Below are 5,802 nucleotides of genomic sequence, written 5' to 3'. Positions count from 1 at the left end.
GGAGGGATCACTCCCCATGACAATATCTAGTACCGGCGGGGGCTCCATCTCCACCTCTAGAGACGGTAGCTGGGTTCAAAGTGCATGTCGTAGCTGCAGATATTTAAATGCTAATTTATTTCTCTACCCCTCAACTCACTAGTTAATTTTCCTCACGTATCACTAATTTACTATCAGATATATCACTTTGGATGTCGCACCACTTCCTCAAACTCAATCTATCTAAAACGGAACTTATCATTTTCCCTCCCCCACGTGCCACTTCCCCTGATTTCTCAGTCAAAATTAATGGCACAACTATCAGCCCATCCCCACATGTCAAGGTCCTAGGAGTAGTCCTGGACTCTGAACTGTCATTTAAACCTCACGTTCAATCACTGTCCAAATCTTGCCGCCTCAACCTTCGCAACATCTCCAAAATACGCCCCTTTCTAACCAAGGACACCACAAAGCTCTTAATTCACTCCCTGGTCATCTCTCGCCTTGATTACTGCAACTCCCTCCTCATTGGCTTACCTCTGCATACTCTATCCCCCCTTCAGTCCATCATGAATGCTGCTGCCAGACTGATCCACCTTACCAAACGCTCTGTCTCTGCTTCCCCTCTCTGTCAATCCCTCCATTGGCTTCCACTCACCCAAAGAATTAAATTCAAACTACTAACTACTACCTACAAAGCCATCCACAACTCTGCCCCCAGCTACATCACTGACCTAGTCTCTAAATACCAACCTAATCGTTCTCTTCGCTCTTCTCAAGACCTCCTACTCTCTAGCTCTCTCATCACCTGCTCCCATGCTCGTCTCCAGGACTTCTCCAGAGCCTCTCCAAGCCTATGGAACTCCTTACCCCAATCTATCCGCCTATCCCCTTCTCTATTAGCTTTTAGAGGATCCCTGAAAACCCTCCTCTTCAGAGAAGCCTATCCTACCCACACCTAACAACTGTATTTGTATTTGAGTCCATCTGATCATCCCCCACAGCTACTACCCATTGTTCCACTTGACCCTCCCTTCTAGATTGTAAGCTCTAACGAGCAGGGCCCTCTGATCCCTCCTGTATTGAATTGTATTGTGACTGTACTGTCTTCCCTGATGTAAAGCGCTGCGCAAACTGTTGCCGCTATATAAATCCTGTATTATAATAATAATAATAATAATTGCTGTGGGAGCGAAAATTCCTCTCTAAGTGCCTGAAACTGCTTGAGCCCTGAGCTTGACAGGACTTGGTGCAAGTACATTATTCCGTGTCTGGCCCACACCACCGAGTCGGGGACCCCCGCAAGCTCTGGCATATGGCTGTTAAGCCACAATGGGGTATGGGAATAAAATTTACCAATATTCTGTTTTTTGAGGGACATTTCCCAAATCTGTTGGTGGTGCTGTAACATCCCCGAGTTATACCTTGAGGTCTGTTTTTGTGATTGTTTCCCCCGAAGGATTGCTTGAAGGGGCATATGCCCCGGGTGCCCTGGTTTGTCACAAACCAAAGCCCTACATCGTTGAAGTTCCGAAGTGTTAAAGTGAAATAGGTGAGAGAGCTGCGAGGCCAGATAATATTCATGGAGGTCCGGGAGGGAAACACCTCCCATATCCGTTGGGTTCTTTAAAATATGCCAGGCAAGTTTGTGTCTACCACTCCCCCACACGAAGGAGTTCAAAATAGCTTCCATTTGCTTAAAGATTTTAAAGGGAATGTAAAGAGGGGCGTGCCATATCATGTATAAAATTTTGGGCAAAATAATCATTTTTATGATATTTATGCGCCCCATCACCCCTAAGGGTAATCTAGCCCACGTTTGCGTTTTAAGTTTGATCATGTCAAACAGCGGTTCCACATTCAGAGGTGTATATTCTGTTAGTCTCCTGGTGACCTCAACTCCTAGGTATCTAATCCTGGACTCTCTGGAGAGCGGCAATGGAGGGGACACCACAGGGGGGTGGAAGACATCTATGGGGAGAATTTGGGACTTGTCCCAGTTAATACGCAGTCCCGAATAGCCACCCATTTTTTCAATAAGCCGTAGCGCTGTTTGCAGTGATGGACCCTGATATGCCAGGTATAGGATAGTATCGTCCGCATAAAGGCCTATCTTGTCGACTGTGTTTCCCCGACGCAACCCCTGAATATCGGGGTGTGCTCTAATAGCGATAGCCAATGGCTCAGCGGCCAATGTGTACAGCAAAGGGGAAAGGGGACATCCCTGACGAGTACCCCTCTCCAGAGGAAACCGCTCTGAGAGCCATCCATTAACAAAGATTCTCGCCTTGGGGGTCTGGTATAGGAGTTGCACCCAGTTTATGAAATGCGGTCCAAAGCCATAGTTATGCAGACATTCCCATAGGTAAGGCCACTGAACTGAGTCAAAGGCCTTAGCCGTATCCAATGCCACCACCACCCTGGTTCCTGAATTATCGTGTCGTGCCTGAATGTTCATGTACAATCTTCAAATGTTCATGGCGGTATTCTTGCCCGGCATAAACCCTGTTTGGTCCATGTGAATAAGTGACAATATGGCAGCATTCAACCTAGTTGCTAATATTTTAGCTAACATTTTTATATCCCCCTGTAGTAGCGAAATTGGCCGATAAGATTCAGGGTAGTGGGGGTCCTTCCCAGGTTTGGGGAGTACTATAATCTGGCTTCTTGCATAGATTCAGGGAGTATGTTTGTGTTAAAGATAGAATGATACAGGGCCTTTAGTTTGGGGGTTAGTATATCAGAGTATGTACCATAGAATTCTAAAGGGAGTCCGTCTAGACCTGGTGCTTTAGATTTGGCCAGTTGGGCAATCGCCTCAGCAATGTCATGTGTCGAAATAGGCGCATCTAATAGTTTAACCTGCTCTTGGTTAAGCCGAGGAAACCGAATGGTGGCCAAATAGGACTGCAGTTCCTCATGCGTGTGGGTTCCCTGAGACTTAGAGGGTACTATAGAATTGTTTCAATTTAGCTGCAACTTGACTCGGGTCAATAATACTACTTCCATTAGGGTCAGTTAGTGAAACCACAACCGGTGGCTTATCATCTAAATGAGCCAGATAGGCCAGCAGTTTCCCCACCCTCTCCCCCTGCTCATACACTCTCTGCCTGCAGAAAAAGACCCGCTGTTTAGCTTTCTCTGTGTGCAATTGCGTAACCATACGTGACTGGAGTCACGTCAGCATACTCAGCTTCTAAATCTCAAAGTTTGTCTGAAGTTACATTAAGTATAGTATTAGAAACACGTTTATGTCTATTTATTCTGGCAGATAACAGTCTACGAGCATGCGCTTTAAAGTCATCCCAATGTGAGTTGAGGGTATAGGGCTCCCACAGTCCATCAAAAAAGAAAAGCAATTCTCTTGTTATGGAATCATGGTCTGTAAGGACCGACAACCAGTGGGGATTAAGTCTCCAAATGCGTTCTGGGGGGGCCACTCGAAGAGACACCATCATCCAGCACAGGGAGTGGTCAGACAGGATCCTGGACCCTGAACCCGTAACCCTAGGCATCAGACCCCCGGAAAGAGAATGTAATCTATCCTGGACATCGTGTTGTGGCTCGCCGAATAACATGTATAAGCTCTGGTCGTGGGGTTATTGTGTCTCCAGACGTCAGTGAGGGCAAACTCCGTCAACGTACGGCATAATCTATTGTGTAATGGCTCATTCGGACCTGAGTCAGCCCGCATAGGGCGATCCAGTGACGGGGTTGTTGTGTTGTTAAAGTCCCCCATCCACACCACCGGCAGCGAAGGGTACTGAGCCATGTAAGCCAGGCCCTCTGTCACCACGTCTGATCTGTAAGGTGGGGGGATGTAGCTAGCTAGAATCAGTATAGGGGCACCCCCCACAATGGCATGTATAAAGAGGTACAGTTGTGTTCAAAATTATTCAACCCACCAATGCTGTAAAGGGTTTTAGGGAATTTAGTGTACATTTGTAATTGTATTCAGAATGAAATCCTACAAGGACTTCTTAAAGAACCATATGCAACTAAAATTACATCAATTGGTTTTGTAATACAGTAGTAAATGTTTATTTTGTGAATTCTTCATTTACACAATTATTCAACCCCTTAAAGACTACCACTCTGAAGAACAGAGGTTCATTGAAGTGTATTCAATCAGGTATTGAAAACACCTGTGGATGTCAGGGAGCAGCAATAAAGCCTAATAAGCACCAATCAGGCAGCTTTAAAATGACTGTGATACTCAGCTCCTTCTAGACATTTTCTGGTGTGGTTACAAACATGGTGAAGACAAGAGAAGAGGTGATTACTCTTCACAGGAAGGGCAATGGCTATATGAAGATTGCAAAGATGTTAAACATACCAAGAGACACCATAGGAAGCATCATTCGCAAATTCAAGCCAAAGGGCACTGTTGAAACGCTACCTGGTCGTGGCAGAAAGAAGATGCTGACTTTGACTGCTGTGCGCTACCTGAAGCGTAGAGTGGAGAAAAGTCCCCGTGTGACTGCTGAGGAACTGAGAAAAGATTTGTCAGATGTGGGTACTGAAGTTTCTGCTCAGACAATACGGCGCACACTGCGTAATGAAGGCCTCCATGCCAGAACTCCCAGGTGCACCCCCTTGCTGTCTCCAAAGAATAAGAAGAGTCGACTGCAGTATGCAAAAATCATGTGGACAAACCACAGAAGTTTTGGGATTGTGTTCTGTGAACTGATGAAACAAAATTAGAACTGTTTGGGCCCATGGATCAACGCTATGTTTGGAGGAGGAAGAACAAGGCCTATGATGAAAAGAACACCTTGTCTACTGTGAAGCATGGCGGGGGGTCAATCATGCTTTGGGGCTGTTTTGCTTCTGCAGGTACAGGGAAGCTTCAGCGTGTGCAAGGTACCATGAATTCTCTTCAGTACCAGGAGATATTGGATGACAATGTGATGCAGTCCATCACAAACCTGAGGCTTGGGAGATGTTGGACCTTTCAACAGGACAGTGATCCCAAGCATACCTCCAAGTCCACTAGAGCATGGTTGCAGATTAAAGGCTGGAACATTTTGGAGTGGCCATCGCAGTCACCAGACTTAAATCCGATTGAGAACCTCTGGTGGGACTTAAAGAAAGCAGTTGCAGTGCGCAAGCCTAAGAATGTGACTGAACTGGAGGCTTTTGCCCATGACGAATGGGCGAAGATACCCGTAGATCGCTGCAAGACATTTGTGTCAAGCTATGCTTCAAGTTTAAAAGCTGTTCTAACTGTAAAAGGATGTTGTACTAAGTACTAAGATTGAATGTCACTTGGGGGTTGAATAAAACTGATAATGATGTGAGCACAGAAAAGACATTTGTGGTTATTTCATTATAAATGTTATGTTATATTTGTCTGACCTACACGTGCCTCTTTGATTTAATTGTAAGCAAGATGACAGGATGATCAAAATCAATGTCAAACTTGGCAAAACAATCAATTTCAGTGGGGGTTGAATAATTTTGAATACAACTGTATCTACCCTGCCGATCCGATATCATCGATACCATCTCAAAAGGAGTAAATTTAGCAACTAGCACCGTAACCCCCTAGACATGTTGGTGTGAGTGCTATGGTATGCCCACCCCACCCAGGGGCGTTTCAAGGCTGCCTGTAAATGCCCCGTAACATGCGTTTCTACCAAGGCGATGATATCAGCCTTCTGACCCTTGAGATAGTTCAGTACAGCCATACAATTAATTTTGTCCCGCATTCCTCTCACATTTCAAAGTAGGAATTTAATATCTGCCATATTGCTTAAGGGCATAATCCATTTGCACAGATGCGCAAGGTATCATCTCTATCCAGCAGGGTCTCAGGAACAT

The sequence above is a fragment of the Rana temporaria genome (assembly GCF_905171775.1).
Source record: "Rana temporaria chromosome 4 unlocalized genomic scaffold, aRanTem1.1 chr4y, whole genome shotgun sequence".
Classification (NCBI taxonomy): domain Eukaryota; kingdom Metazoa; phylum Chordata; class Amphibia; order Anura; family Ranidae; genus Rana; species Rana temporaria.
The sequence above is the reverse complement of the archived record's forward strand: the minus strand, read 5'-3'. Positions refer to the sequence as shown.